General features: G+C 36.8%; 1 long non-coding RNA gene across 1 annotated transcript; it reads right to left on the bottom strand.

Annotated features, from left to right (window-relative positions):
- Positions 1-304: 304 nt before the first annotated feature.
- Positions 305-11285, bottom strand: LOC123608983. Its single transcript, XR_006717559.1, has 4 exons — positions 11034-11285; positions 3905-4021; positions 2251-2291; positions 305-494 (listed from the first exon to the last, which is right to left on the bottom strand). It is a non-coding gene; the product is annotated as an uncharacterized LOC123608983 (long non-coding RNA).
- Positions 11286-15559: the final 4274 nt, after the last annotated feature.

Raw genomic sequence — 15559 nt, 5'->3', positions numbered from 1 at the left:
GGACTTGAGTGGTTGACAGCACAGAAGTGGCAGTGGATTTTGAAACTTTTATAGTTTAACTTACAAGAGTCATAAAGATTCCAGTTTGTATAGAAAGAAGGTCAAGAAGAATATAATGCCACTGCAGGGTACAGTCAAATCTTATCTCTCCAGGACCACCCATCAATGAGGAAAGAAATTAGTCATGAGCCATACAAAAGTCAAAAACAAAATTAATTTAGGCATTATGGGGGATAAAACATACACAAACACATCATTCACTTTTTAACTCCATAGAAAACATAAAGCTCTATTCAACAAGAAGTAATATATATGCATCAATCCCATGCTTTTTATTGGTAGAGTGACCAGGACAAGTCTGAAGAGATGTGTTGCCTTACTTAACAAAGGCCCCTCCTTCTTCCTACCATCTATTAACGTCTTCTCCTATTTTATTGTTTGTTAGTCAATTCATTAGGTGACAGGTGTCTCCATAATTCATGGCTCCTTCTCTTCTAATTGCAAAAAACAAAAACAAACAAAAACAAAAACAAAAACAAAAACAAAAACAAAAACAAAATGCATGCATGAAACAAAACCTTCCTTTGACTATACGGCTCCCACTAGACTACATTCTAGTTCTGTCATTTCCTTTTCAACCAAGCTCCTTGAGAATAAAACTAACCCTAATTCTATCCTCAAAACACTGCAATCCACCTTCTGTCCCTATAACTTCTTCCCAACTACTCTCAAAATTCCACTAATGGTTTCTGTCTGCAAATCCAAAGAGCAATCTTTAGTTTCTATCTATTTGATTTCTCTTGCAACATTTGTCATCATCTCCTACTCACTCCCTGGGTTTTTGAAAGACTGATTTTCCACTCACATTTCTATCTACTTCTCCTCCATCTCTTCCATTGACTCCTCTTCTTCTCCTCTATACACTGAAACAGTATGCAGTCAAGGATTCTATCCTTTCCTCTTTGAAGCCTGATTCCCAGATATTTATACCTCAGGTCCCAGAAATCTATATCCAGCAGCCCAATTAACATGACCCATTGTGACTTTCCATAGACTTTTAAATTTAGCATGGGTCAAAAGGATTTTATCAACCCCTCTACAAATATTTCCTCCTCCTCCATCTCTACCTAAGCAAATGATCCTGCAATGCCCTTAGGCACCAGAGTCAGAAGTCTGGGAGGAGCCTGCTCCCTTATTGTCTTTTACATTCTCATGTCAGTTCAGCATAGCTTTTTTTTTCTTTCTACATCTCATCAATACTTTTCAATAAATTCCCACATCTAATACCATCTACCTTAGTTTTGACTTTTATAACTTACCTTGTGAATTGCATCCGTAGTCTATATATGTCTTCCTGTCACCAGTATAATCTTTCTCCTTTCTATTGTCTCTCTGCTTCCACATTGCTGTTTCTCAAAAGCATATCTAAGCATTTCTTCCATCTGAATTTCTGTAACATCTAAATATCTTTCCCTTAACACCCAAAGACTTTACGAGAGTCTTGTGGGTTAAGGTAAAGCAATCAGACTGTATTTGAAGTGCAAGGAGACCCACTGAAAAGTTTCATTCAGGTGGGTGTAATAATTTGATTGACACTTTGATAAAATCACTCTAGTTGTAGGGAGTGAATTATAAGGTGGAAAAGATTAGAAGTGGGGACATCATTTAAGGAGGTTGGCAGTCAAGGTGATGGTGGCATGCACTAGTATATGAATTGTTGAGACGGAGAGGTGAACAAGTTCAAGAAATTCTATGGAGATAAAGGCAAAGGGTCTTGCTTTTGGGTCTGACGTACAGAGTAAGAAAATGAGAAGACTCAGGAATAAATGGCTCCAAGTTTTACGCTAAAGCAAGTTGTCAGATAATTGTGCTGATTACTCAATTTGAGAAAAAAGACTGTGACAGGAAGTTTTGGTGGATGAGGGTATGGGGATTGGAGAGAATCAGATGATCTGTTTTAAGACATTAAAATTTGAAATTCCTGTTAGACATTTCTATGGACTGAACTATGTCCTCCCACCCTATCCATATGGTGAAGGCCCAACTCCCAATAGGACTATATTGGAGATAGGGACTTTCAGAAGATAGTTAAAGGATGTCATAAAGGTGGAGGTGATCTATAAAACTGGTGTCCTTTTAAATTCTTTCTTCCTCCCTCTTCCCCTCTCCCTTCCCTCTCTCCCCTCTTCCCTCCCTCCTTCTCAACAGCAAGGCTTCCTGAAGACAGCAAGCCAGGAAGAGAATTCTCACCTGAAACTGAACTTTGATCTTTGGCTTTCCAGCTTCCAGAACTGTAAGAAAATAAATTTCTGTTGTTTAAACTGCCTATTCCATGATATTTTGTTATAGCAGCCTGAGCTAAAGAAACATCTTGGTGAGATAATAGTTTGATATATTTCCGGATGTTTACTTTTCTCCTCTCCCAAGCTCTATTCACACAGCCATGCTATTCTGTACTCAATTGAATTAAAGTAAGGATAGAACTGTAGAATCTAGAGAAAAGAGGGAGACTTCTTGGCTTTAGATCCTTTTAAAACACGAAAAGATTCCTAGCATGGATAAAAATGATTGGGAGAGATATACTTAGGCAGGTCAGGCCCTTGCCCACCCCTGCAATCCTCTTCCCTTTCCCAGCACTCAGAAAAAAAGAGATTCTCTGAGATGAAGAAGAACAAAAGATGGCAGTGATGAGAGTAGAGAGGTTGGTAGTATGGGTCAAGAGGGCTAGACATAAATGGGCCACATGGACAGGAAAGGGGACTAGCTTAGCAAAGGGCCACAGTGAGGAGCATTGTTAACTACCTAGGAACCATGTGGAAGTCATCATCTGATGACTGCCCTGGCCTACTTTTTATGCAATCACTGTCCATCCCTTGTGCCCAGAGGTTATGCAAGCTGCTCTTTTCATCAATGTCTAATAAAGGCATCTCTTCAATAGCTTCTGGCACGTCTCCCAGCCACTGCTCAGCAGGAGTGACACCTGTTGGTGCTTCAGATTTTGCTTGACTCTTCTCTGACTTACCCCATATGGACAAGTACACAAATCATTTCTCAATATCCCAGTGACTCACAGTACTTGAGAAAGCCCTAGATAGTTAGTGGGGGAGATGGTGGTCTTGAAGAGAGACTCCCACACCTGTAGTGAGTAGAATAGAATGCCAAATGAGGCCACTTCATGATACTTCCCAAACTGAGACAGTGATGAAATATATTCAAGTAGGTAGTTGGATATGATTCTGAGGCTCAAAGGAGTCACAACACAACAGAGAAATATAAAACCATGGAAATAGATGAGATCACATAATGAGAAAGTTCAGCCAAACAAAAAGGGAGAGCCAAGTCCTGAAAAATAACAATCATTAGAGACAGCACCAAAGAACAATGAAAGAAGGAATGGCCAGTGTGGTAGAAAAATAATCAAGAGAACAGATACAGAAGTCAAGGCCAAGGAGGTCTCTGATAAGGGCCTAGATGTCATATTGTAGGTTGCTGACAGGTCTAGTAAGATGAGGACAGAAAAAGAGTTTATTGGCTTCCATGACATAAAGATCAGCATCAAGGAAGATATGGGAACAGAACCAGATTGGAGGACATTGGAAAGTGAAGAAGAGTTGAGGAGGTATAGGCAGAGTGTGTAGACAATTGTTTATATAAATTTGGATGTGATAAGGGGCAAAAAAAAAATGGGTTAGTAGAGAGAGTGCTTAAAAAACAAGCTTCCTTTTTTTCTCCTCCATCTTTTGGTTTTTCAACATGGGAGATATTTCAAGATGTTTAAGCTGGTGGAAATGCCCCAGCAGAGATGGAGTGATTAACTAAGTAGAAGAGAGAAACAATAGTAGAGATAAAGTTCTACATAAGGCAAAAGTGCATAAGTACATAAATTTCTACATAAGGCACTGACCTTTGATTAAAGAAGGGACACTTCTTCCAACACAGCAGGAAAGAGGAAGGCAGAGTGCAGATGCAGGTAGCTGGTAAGTTTGGTGGTGAGAAGATGAGGGAATTATTCTAAAGTCTTCTATTTGTTAAAAAAAAAAAAAAGTGAGGTAAGATTATCAACTAAGAGTGCATATTTAAAAGGTGGGAGAAGAGGGAGGTTTAAAGAGAGAAGAGAAACTGATAAGAGTTGTTTTAAAGAATTCCAAATTGAGTCTAAAGAAGGATGGATATTTTTTTTCAGGTATGTGGTGGAGGGAGAAATGCAAAGAATCTGAGTATATTTTGACTATACTGAGGAGATTACTCTTCTCCGAGAGAACACTGCCTCCTATGCATGCTTTGAGCATTTTTATTATCACCTGGAACTGTGACTGCTGGTTATGTGCATGCTTTGTTATTAGACCATGAGAACATGTTGAATAGTCTGTATTTCACCTCAAAATCAGTTGGCACTAAAATGTTTGCTGAAGGAGTTCATAGAAAAACCTTAGGAGATAACATCAATATAGAAAAAGCCATTCGACTCTTAAATTTCACAAGATATAGACTGGACTTCAGCACCTGGGTTGCCATGAAGATGGGAAGCATAACCCTAAACCTGGAATGATAAAACCCTAAGTGAAGAAATGCCATCAGAGCAGAGAATGCTGGAAAAGCCTGAGGCCAAGGAAGATCAGTGAGCCCTGAAGACTATTGCCTTCTTCAACGTGGGCAGAGGTAATGTAACATTGAGAAAACAATCCTCTGATGGTTAATGGCTACATGATCTATTTCAACATGCTAGGGTTTCAGGACTAAGGGGTGTTTTACAACCACCAAAAGAAGCTCCTTGTTGTAACTTAAGTTAAAATATGCTGAGCACAGGGTTTTTATTACAAGGGATCTTAGTAACTTACTTAGCTTGTCTGACCACAGGCAAAAATAGCTTCAGGGAGTGTTATAGAAAATTGGCCATTGGAGGGAGAATGGGGATGGGGAGAGTGAACTACAGGATAAAAACAGATCACTTCAGTAGATATTTATTTAGTACCTACTGTGTTCCAGGCACTGCATTCAGTTGTAAAACCTCAAAGTATACAGCTTATGTCAAGACAACCTGCTCCAGTTCACCAGGGGCAATGTGTTATGTTTATTGTATCCACCTCTGTGTATGTAATATATTATATTTACTTATACTCTATGTCTACTTTTCCCAGAAAACGTTCCTTAGAATACTAGAGTCCCATGAGATATTAATAAACATTCTGAGGAGAGGAGAGTTTCCAAACACAAGTAAGTTTTGGAAGTATTAGGTTAAACAATGAGTTTCTTTATGGTAGGACATCTAGGAGACTTTAAAGGGCTAATAAGTGTTGATGTTTTCTAAAAAAGGGGAGGAAAATAATAATTCAGCATTGCCAGGCTTACTTGATTATGGACTTTTTCCATGAAACAACTTTTAACACCTCAAAGGATTAGTGTTTCATTGCTTGTGGAATTCTAAATTGTCTAATGTGTGTTTTATATTAAATATATACAACAGTGTGTATTATATGTTCATATGTGCTAATTATCTTCTTTTCCTATTTGAGCCCCAACTTTGAACAAATTGTGTAGATATTTTATTCATCACCATGAACCATCAGTTCATTTTAAAAAGATGTTTTCATTCTAATTTATATCAACAGCAAAGAGTTATAATTATATATATTCTTAACAAGTTCATAAAAAGGACAATGGAGTAAGAAAAAAGGCCTGAGATATTTTATCTTAAACGAGAACACCAAGTCAATATTCAGGTCTCAGGAGAGATACACTTTACAATATCAACTAATCCAAGTATTTTACAATATTCAAGAATGTTAAGATTATTTCAAAGCCTTAGACACCCAGCAAAATGATACTTGATGCCTTTCCTAGAAACTTTTATCCAAAAATGTCATGGTATTCCAAAAATGTTTAAGTCAGTTTTACAAATAATTTTCAAAATTCCTTATGTCCACAGACACTCAGTTTGACCCAATATGGCCCTGTCCATATTTATTAATTTTCAGATTTTATCCTCCTAGGTATTCCTGTGTTTCATGTGATATTAGCCATCGTCAGCTGTGTAGAGCCAGATGATGTGACTGAAGACCAAGTGTGGCAATTACACAGTTAATATAAATGCATGACTCTCAAACCAAATGATTCAGGGATATACATTACATTTCATGATTGAGTTCTCTTTGGGGATTACATTTACCATATCTTTTCACTCTGGCACAATTGGCACAGACTTAAAGGCAGTTTATAATGGAAGTAATTTGGAGTCAAGAAGGGGTCAATGAGGCCCTGAAGAGTATAAAAACAGTGATACTCAGAGGACTCCAGTACAAGGCCATTTAAACAAAAGGAAGGAAGGACAGAAAAGAGATTGTGTGCCACACATTTTAAACGCAGGGCGTTTTTGAAAAATCATCATAGTGCTTAAATACCTGTACTGGTTTCCCATTATTTGCAGCATCAAGTCCAGACTTTCTCATCTGGCAAACAAAATCTTTCACCATGTATTTCTTTCATTTTCTGCCCTCGCCACACTATCCTTCTCCTTACTTTCCCTTTCCCCAGATTATACTAAGTTTCTCATTGTTCCTCAAAAACACCCACTTTCCCCATACCTTTGCACCCTGTTCCTTTAACCTGGGATTCTGTTCCTTCTCCTTGCCCCTGATGATTCACAGAAGATCTCACCTCTCCTCTGGACATTTCCCTGACTCTCTTTGGCAGTTTATTTCTTTGTTCTTTTTCACCCACAAAACTTCAAACATTTCTCATCTATAGAACTATTTTTATTCCCACTAGACTGAATTTCTCAGAAACAGGGACAAATGACTTACTCATCTTTGTGCCTCTGCCATCTGGCCCGGGGCTTGGCCCGTGGAGGAAATTCAACAAATGTTTAATAAGCAAATATTGAATAAATGTTTAAATGAATAACCTGAACTGAAAAATAGTCCTGACACTTTGTGTTATTTAACTATCATTTTTATTTCTTTTGAGAGAGAGAGTGTGTGTGAGGGAGTGGCAGAGGGAGAGAGAGAATCTTAAGCAGGCTTCACACCCAGAAAGAGCCCCATGGGTGGGCTCAGTCTCCCAACCATGAGATCATGACCTGAGCCAAAATCAAGAGTCAGATGCTTACCTGCTTAACCCACTGAGCCACCCAAGAGCCCCTACTTAATACGTAAACTAATATGTAAACTGAGATATAAAAAGATATTAACTTACCTGAGATCACATAATTACTTGCTACTGACACAATTTTGTCAGCAGTATAATATTTTCCTCTCCCTACTTTAACTCTGTCTAAAATTATACTTAGTTAAAAGCCATAGAAAAGAACCTCAGCCAATTTTAGCTTTAAAATCTCTACAAACAAAGTATTGACATAAATAAATTTCCAAATTCTGCATTAGCTCTCTGTAACACAAAGAATATACAAATTTATATTTAGAGACGGTTGTAGTCAGGTTGAGCTGCTGCAGCGGATATTCCATAGAGTGGGTTCTTTATAAACAAGAGAAATTTATTTCTCATAGTTCTGGAGGCTGCAAGTCCAAGATCAGCGTGCTAGCATAGTGGGGTTCTGGCGAGAGTCCTCTTTTGGATTGCAAACTGCCAACTTCTCCTCATAGCCTGACATAGCAGACAGGAACCAAGCTACACCTCTGGCCTGCTCTTTAAGGGCACCGATCCCATTCATGGGATCCACCCTCATGACCTAATTAGCTCCCAAAGGCCCCACCTCCAAATGCCATCACTTGGAGATTAAATTTCAACATATGCATTTTGAGGAGACACCAATATTCAGTTCATAATAGAGACCACTGTTGTTGACTTTGTTTAAATGATTCTTAACAACAGCAATGGCTTGGGGAGTGTTGCCCATCAGTGTCTCTTCCAGACAGAAATGTAAAGCCTAGAAGTACCTAGACAAATTACCTCCAGCCCCTAATGTGAGGTTCCCTAATTCTAATTCCAATGGTTTCTAATCCTTGTCTTGGAACTTCAAAAGCTGTCACATAAACACTCCTAATTTCCCTGAAAGCTCTCAGGGCTTTTTATTTTCCCAGAAATTGGGGTATTTGGGGATGGTCACATCATACCCACTCTTCCCCCATTGGTTACATGAAAGTTACAGTGTACTCCCCCTAGTTTCAGTTCTGAAAAGCCTAAAATGGTTTCAAACATTTATCTAGAGTATGTAGTGAACACTTACTCTGGTAATGGCTTAATTTGAGAATTGAGTATTTAACACAGAATAATAAGTAGAGACCATATAATGGAACAGTTAAGGCTATTGGCTGTGGAGTCAATATGTAAAGCCAATAGTCTTAACTGCGATACTATACTGACACTGTAAACCAACGTCATGCTATATGATCAGTTTTACTGTGAGCCTGGCATGTGCATAAGAAGCATAGAAATAATGAACACAGAGGTGATGATGATGTTGAAAACAACGATGCCAAAGACAATCTTCTGCACAGAGAACTAAAATTCTATCACTAAAATTGCATATGCAGTGCTTTCTCCATGGTGGATATTTAATAAATTGTTGCTTTATTTGGACTTTCTTAGACACACATTTAGGAAAAAAATAAAAACATTTGTGGAACCTCCTAGAAGATATTTTATTTTAATGTTTACTCATTTATTTTGAGAGAGAGAGAGAAAGAGCTTGAGCACAGGAAGGGCAGAGAGAGAGGAGGAGAGAGAGAATCCCAAGTAGGCTCCATGCTGTCAGCACAGAGCCAGATGCAGGGCTGGAACTCATGAACTGTGAGATCATGATCTGAGCTGAAACTAAGAGTCAGACGCTTAACTGACTGAGCCACCCAGGTGCACCCAGAAGATATTTTATAGTAAAGACTTTGAAGGACAAAATAAACTTTTCTATTTTATTTCAAACTCCAAAAGGTCAATGACAATTCTGGACATACAGTCAATGCTCAAGGGTTAAGTGTATGAAATGTTGAGTAGTAAATACATGTCAAAATACTTTGCCCTAGACAGAGCGAGGGGAGTAGTACATCCTGTCTCACATTTTCTTATATATTAGTCTTTTATATTTGTGAAAATAATATTTTTTGGTGTTTTACAATTTGCCAACAACTATATCATAATTTGACTTTGGTTTTGGCACAAATTACAACTGAATATACCATGGGGGTTGGTTCACTAGAGGTAGACTAACCTGCTAGCAAGCATCCACTTTTCAATGCATTTAATTATTTTTTCATTTTGACTGTACATGGGGAAACTTCTGAAATCATGAAATTCATTTCTTGGAAAAATACCCTTGCAAGTAAAGTCAACCTTTTCTTGTTGTGATGGGAAGGAAGTCATTGCCCAAGGATGATATTGAGTAAAGCAACTGAATGTGAGAAAACATATCCCGGTAAGACAGGAAGGAGTTCAGGATAGTGCTAGCACGTTTTCTTCTACACATGCACACTTCACTAGTTCCTTTTTGCTGCAGTATACTGTTAATGATTACATATGAAATATGTTTTAGATAAATTATTAGGATAAATAGCAAATTTGCTGCTGCCTCTATGATGAGAATGACTCTACCATGTTTTCTATTAGAAAAAAGAACAAATAATTTGTAAAATTATGTCAATAGGTGCTTTAGCTTGTGTAAAATTATGAGTGAAAAAATAGTAAATATTGTAAAGATGTTAGATTATAAGAACATATCCCACAACTGTGTGGGACTCAACATCAATTTTATTTAGGAAAAGTCAAGAGGCTGTAGAAACATTATCTCTAAAGCTATAGTTGGTATATTACTAGTTCAGGTACAGAAATAATTTTTATCATGCGGCAATATTTTTTTTAATTTGAAGGACCATATAACGTTATATAATGTGAAGTAAACTGGAAAGGCAGCATCTTTAGACCATAACCTCATACATATGTTATCCTCCCAAGCTAAAGAAACACATAAAGAAGGTTAAAATAACATTCAGCCCCAAATGAAACTAGTTTGAAGAAATTGCCTTAGTGAGAATACCTAGGGGAGAGAGAGCATAAGTTTTCAGGTGGCCCAAACCAAACTGACCTCAACTTTAGGGCCGTGCAGTTGACAGGGTATTTAAACCAGGCTTATTTACCATTCCACAAAATGCAGGGTACCAAGAGGCCATATTTCTTTGGCAGACATATATGAAAGCGTAGGTCATGGTAGATCTCTTTTGAGACTGCTTTAATAAATGTTTTAGCCAAAAGTATAAAAATATATTGCTTCCCATAACTGTGAATTTAAGGTTCTGCCAACAATACACCAAATATGCATAAGCTCTTCCATTTTTATGATAGAGTGTCAGTTAATATGGTTTTGCCTTCCCCTAGTATGACTCTCTCCTAGCCTTCCAAACCAAGGTACGATGACATAAACACTATGGAAAAAATCTAAGCACTGATGCCAATGTTTGGAAGAATGAAAACATTTTTCTATTACCACATTGCTAAATGATTGATGAGCATTAAGCCATTAGTGGGTGAGGTGAAATCTAAAAAGAGAATTTTTTAGAAAGCTATGTGGTTGGAGGTGGAGTTCCAGCCACAGATGATAGTGGCACGCCCATTATGAGAGTTGCATGGAAAGAGAATCATGAAGATTCTGTGGACTCCAATGTAGGTCATGAAGAGCTAGTTAAAAGTGCAGAAAACCAGGGAACTGGTTTCAAAGTGGCAACAATTACAATAATAAAGGATTAGAACAAGCTGTTTTGGATCTTTGAAAATATACTGAGGTTTTTTGCTAACCCATAAATTTATTAGTCATAATTAATAAATATTCCAAGAAATGCAAAAATAATTGCAAAGGGCAAAATGATAACTGTCATTCATAACATTCCTTAATAACCAATCATTTCACAAGCCATCTCCTTCCTTCCATAAAGCTCTTTGCCATTTCATCCCTCCTATTCTCTACCTCCTTAGGTAGAAGGTCCACTTATGTTTTTGTTTGCTTTTTGTTTGTTTTTTGAGATCCCTCCTGACTATGGGTCACTGCACAGAAAGTGAAATTTTGGGCAAGAGTGTGTCTTTGCTCGACCTACCTGTCTCAGTGTGGTCCTTTGATCCTTCGTTGATCAGGTGTTCAACCAGTTCTCAGATTCCTTTCAGAGGGACTTGTTCCAGATGTAGCTGTATATTTGTTGGGTCCATGGAAGGAGGTGAGGTAAAGATCTCCCTACACTGCCATCTTGAACCACCTCTCCTAGGAAGTATTTTAACAGCATGTGTCAGTATTACTACATCACCCTTAACTAAAAGTTGCATTTATTTATAGCATATTTATTCTGCATTCTGATTAATCAGCATTGAAATTAAGACATTCAAAAATGTAATTCTCATTTTGGAGCCATGATCTGCTCCCGTTTACATCCACAGTGGCTGTCAATCAGAATTGTATATATGAACTAAAGAACAGGTCATGGCCTCATGAGTTTCTAAATACTTGGAAAATAAATTATGTTGATGAAAAATCATTTAAAAAGTTTAAACTCCCAGTTTGATAAATATAAAATGTTAACTAAAAAAAAATAGTAGCTATTTTTAAGAACTTATCTTGTGCCAGCCACAGATCTAAGTGATATATATATACTTTATCTTCATTTAACCCTCTCAACAACCCATTTTGATCCTATTTTACAGATGAGGAAATGGGTACATAGATATGAAAACCTCACCCAAAGTCACAGTAGGTAGAAACAGAGTCAGGAACTAAGGCAGTTTAACTGACTATTGAACCAGTACTGTCTTACATGAATGTTGATTTCTAAGAATTGTTTAGAATAAAATCTTCTCCTGTATATGGATCTATGGTAACATGTTATTGTGTCCATGTCAAAAAGAATATTCGATATGGCTATGGGCAATATTAAAATATAATGTAATCATTTTTAAAAATTGAATACTGTGCCAGTTATTAATACTTCTCTATTCCAAATTCACTTTTTTCGCTTGCTCTGTGAAAGTGGATCTGAAACCTCTATTTTTTTTCCTTGCCAGCTGACACTGCAGCTCTCTCAGTAGAGGACACTGGAAAGACATAGCGGAAGGAAAAAAATCCGCTTCCGGGTTTACACTTTCTCACCAGGCAGGCTCCCACCGCACAGGCTTCTTCTCCAGCGCCAGGCTCCTACAGTGCGGAATGGCCAGCAGCCACCAGCAGCCAATAGCTTTCCCAGGCATACCCCTCATGTGGTACTTCAGAGTATTTCTGATGAGAAACCTCCCCGTGAACAGCCTCCCTCAGCACACCACAGGGTCGGTTTCTAGCACATTGCACAGTGTAGCAATCATGGTGACTTTTTTACTGTCCAGTGTCTATGCTCTCTCCAAGACCTGGATTGCAGTCTCAGGAGAATGGGGACTCCTCACTGAATGTCTATCCCACGCTTAGGAGTAGTGACTACTTATATCTTCTATTCATGTATTCATTAGAGTTCTCTCCACTACTTACTAGCCAATCCCACACTTTACCAATCCCTGATATACTTAATAATATGTTACATTTAATCTTCTCAAATGACTGTGTGGGGTTTTTTCTCTCCTAATTGAGTTCTGATAGCAAGAGATGCTTACCTCAACTGAGAAATTTTATTGACTGTACTCTTGTCAGAAGCAATTACCTACATGTATTTTATTAAACTAAAAAAAGTGAACTTACTAAGAAATACAATAAAACTGTTTCCAAAGGTGCATTTTATTTATAATTATTAATTTACTTGAAAAGTTAAATGCAATAATCATCAATTCAAGTTAAAAGCTGTAATATCTTTATTTTATGAAAAGGAAGTATTTTTGTTTACTCTTTTCTTATTACAATATTTAATACGGAGTAAATAAGGAAAGCTAGGTAGCCTATTGATCATGACTAAATATTATAAGGCATTTAAGTTAATAATTACTAATTATTTAAATTTATTCAAATAAAACCTAAATATACCAAATTTAGTAGGTATATGCTATAATCATTATCAGGCTCTCCAACTTAATATATATTTAAATGCTTTTTTAAAACCATTAACCATTAGACCATTAAACATAGCCTGAGCCCATATTTCACAAAGCCTTGGGAATGTTTCAAGCCAGAAAGAAAAAATATATATATTAGTTGAGTTTAATTCTTTTCAGCCAGTTATGCCTAGGGAAATACATATTGGAATGTAGAAAGTCAGTTCTCATGTGTTTGAAGTGAAAAATTAATCAGCAAGTTTGTGGAACTTGTTAATACAGCTATTGGTAACTTCTTATATCCATAAAAGTCAAATCTAAGAGAAAGTTGGCAGAGAGCAACTGATTTTCAAACACAGTGAGTTTCATCACTGGTCTGACTTCTCAGTGACCATGACTGAAAGGCAAATGACCAGAAGTGCTTACTGAGGAGTTCACTGCCCATTGAAAACATATGACTCTTAAAACTTTTGTTTATGCACAGAAGTGTGACTTTAAGGATTGGAAAAATCTATTTTAACAAAAACTAAACTTTTCTGAAACTTAAGACCACCTTGTGCTGTGACTTTCTCAGTTCTCATAAAACAAACTAGGCTTTACTTTGTCATTACTTAAAAGGAAGACCACCAAAGAAAATCCAAGGTGCGACTACATGCAGTGATTCAATAAATAGCCCTTTTTGTGGAATCAACATTTAATATTGCCTTCAAAATAGTGTTCAAAGCTGTCCAACCACACACATAGTCTACGTGGACTGCTCTGGTTCCCTGATTTCCAGTTCAGACATTGACTTCTTGGAAACTGTGAAGTCAAGGAGCAGAAGTGGAAATGTTCTAAGATTGATTCAACTGAAGGTGCTGGAAAAGTAGCAGGCTTTGGTATACAATAGCATATGTATTCAGATGAGAAATGTATTCAGATCATTTCTGGATGGAATCTAAGCTTCCTCCCTTAGCATTGTTACCCTCGGACAATTCACTTAACATTTATGATCCTTGGTTTCTTCATCTATAAAAGAGACATAATAATTCCAACCTCAGAGTTCCCGTATGGAATAAATGAAATAATCTATGTAAAGTTTCCTACACACAGTAACTGTTAGCTTCCTTTTATCCTCATTCCTGGTAACCTGCTTTTGTCAAACACCAGTTCAAGTGTTCTGACAAGACTTAGATAATGACGAAAAGGAGGTGGAAAGGAAGATTTTGGAAGTCACAAAAATTAGGACTAAAATATGGGAAGACAAGCTGAGGAAAGTAGAGGGCGATTTAGACAGTAAAATGAATTTGTTGCTGTTCTGCTCAGATTATTATTTTTCCTTTTTATACTCTAAACTTTCTGCCATTGCATTATTTGATATCCAATAACTTTCAAGGAAAAACAAATAGGATATACCTCACCACACAATCAAAGCACAGTTTACCCAAGAAACCACAGGCTCCAGGTGTGATTATTTATATAATATGGGCATCTTCTAGGTTAATAGGCAAAGAAATTCCTGTGTGACGTGAGAGATTCTAATTATTAGAATGTTTTTATTCTGTTTTAAATTATATGACAAAGACCAGTCACGCTTTTTGTCAACATACACACAAGCATAGTTTTCAACCTTAATATTATCATTTGTATTGTTTTGCTCATTCCTTTTTCATAAAGCATTTAACACTGAAAAGAATTCACTAGTCCACCATCAACAGATAATTTTAAGACAATACAAAAAAAGAACTTTTATTTTAAAGTGAAGTCTAATAATTAAGTAGACTCAGAGAACAACATGTAGTATATAGAAAATTTTAAAAAGAAAGAAGCCACTTGAACATGGAATTCTGAAAAGGGGTCATTTAGACACCAGAATTTTGTCTATAAAGCATGCTTCACCTAGTCCAAATATCGGTGTATAATAATTTACATGGGCTTTTAAGTAGAAACTTTATGAGAATGACTTAAGGATTTATTTGTGATTAAACCCATCTTCTATAAGAGTTATGTTTCTATTTTGCACTTCCATCTAAACCAACTATATAGTAGTCAACATTCTGATATTTATCTTTAGCTTTTCCTCATGAGTCTAGAGATAGACCTTGTCGGGTCCAGATCATCTTTTGTAGGCCTTGTGCTCTTGTCCAACACAGTCTGGCCTTTTCTGATACTTCTTTTTAGTTCTGAACTCTTAGCAGTGTTCACAAACAGACTTATTAACCTAGTCTGGTTTTTCTTTACCTCTCAAACAACTACCTGTTCTGAGATTGCATTCTCTCTGAGAGATCAGCACTCTACAGCTCTGCTCCTTATGACTTCTTGGAGATCTTTTCTTCTTTTTTTAAGTTGTAAGACTTTAGCTGGAGAATTTTAAGCCCCTCTTGATAGGTAAAATAAAATTATGACCTTCTTAGAGTCATAACTGAAAATAGGTCCTTCCATTACTCAACCCCTTGACACTTCATGTACAATCCATTCTACACAACATTCTTTGACAACAGTGTCAGTCCCTAAAGGTCTAATGTTGTAATGGATGATATATGTAAGATCTTAAGCCCCATATTTTGGTAAATGCCTATAAATTTTATTTTAGGCAAATTTTGATATAACACATTTTAACCATATTTATCAAAAATACATTTTT

This window comes from Leopardus geoffroyi, chromosome B2 (assembly GCF_018350155.1).
Source record: "Leopardus geoffroyi isolate Oge1 chromosome B2, O.geoffroyi_Oge1_pat1.0, whole genome shotgun sequence".
Lineage (NCBI taxonomy): Eukaryota > Metazoa > Chordata > Mammalia > Carnivora > Felidae > Leopardus > Leopardus geoffroyi.
Note: the sequence above shows the minus strand (reverse complement) of the source record. Positions and strands in the feature narration are given on the sequence as shown.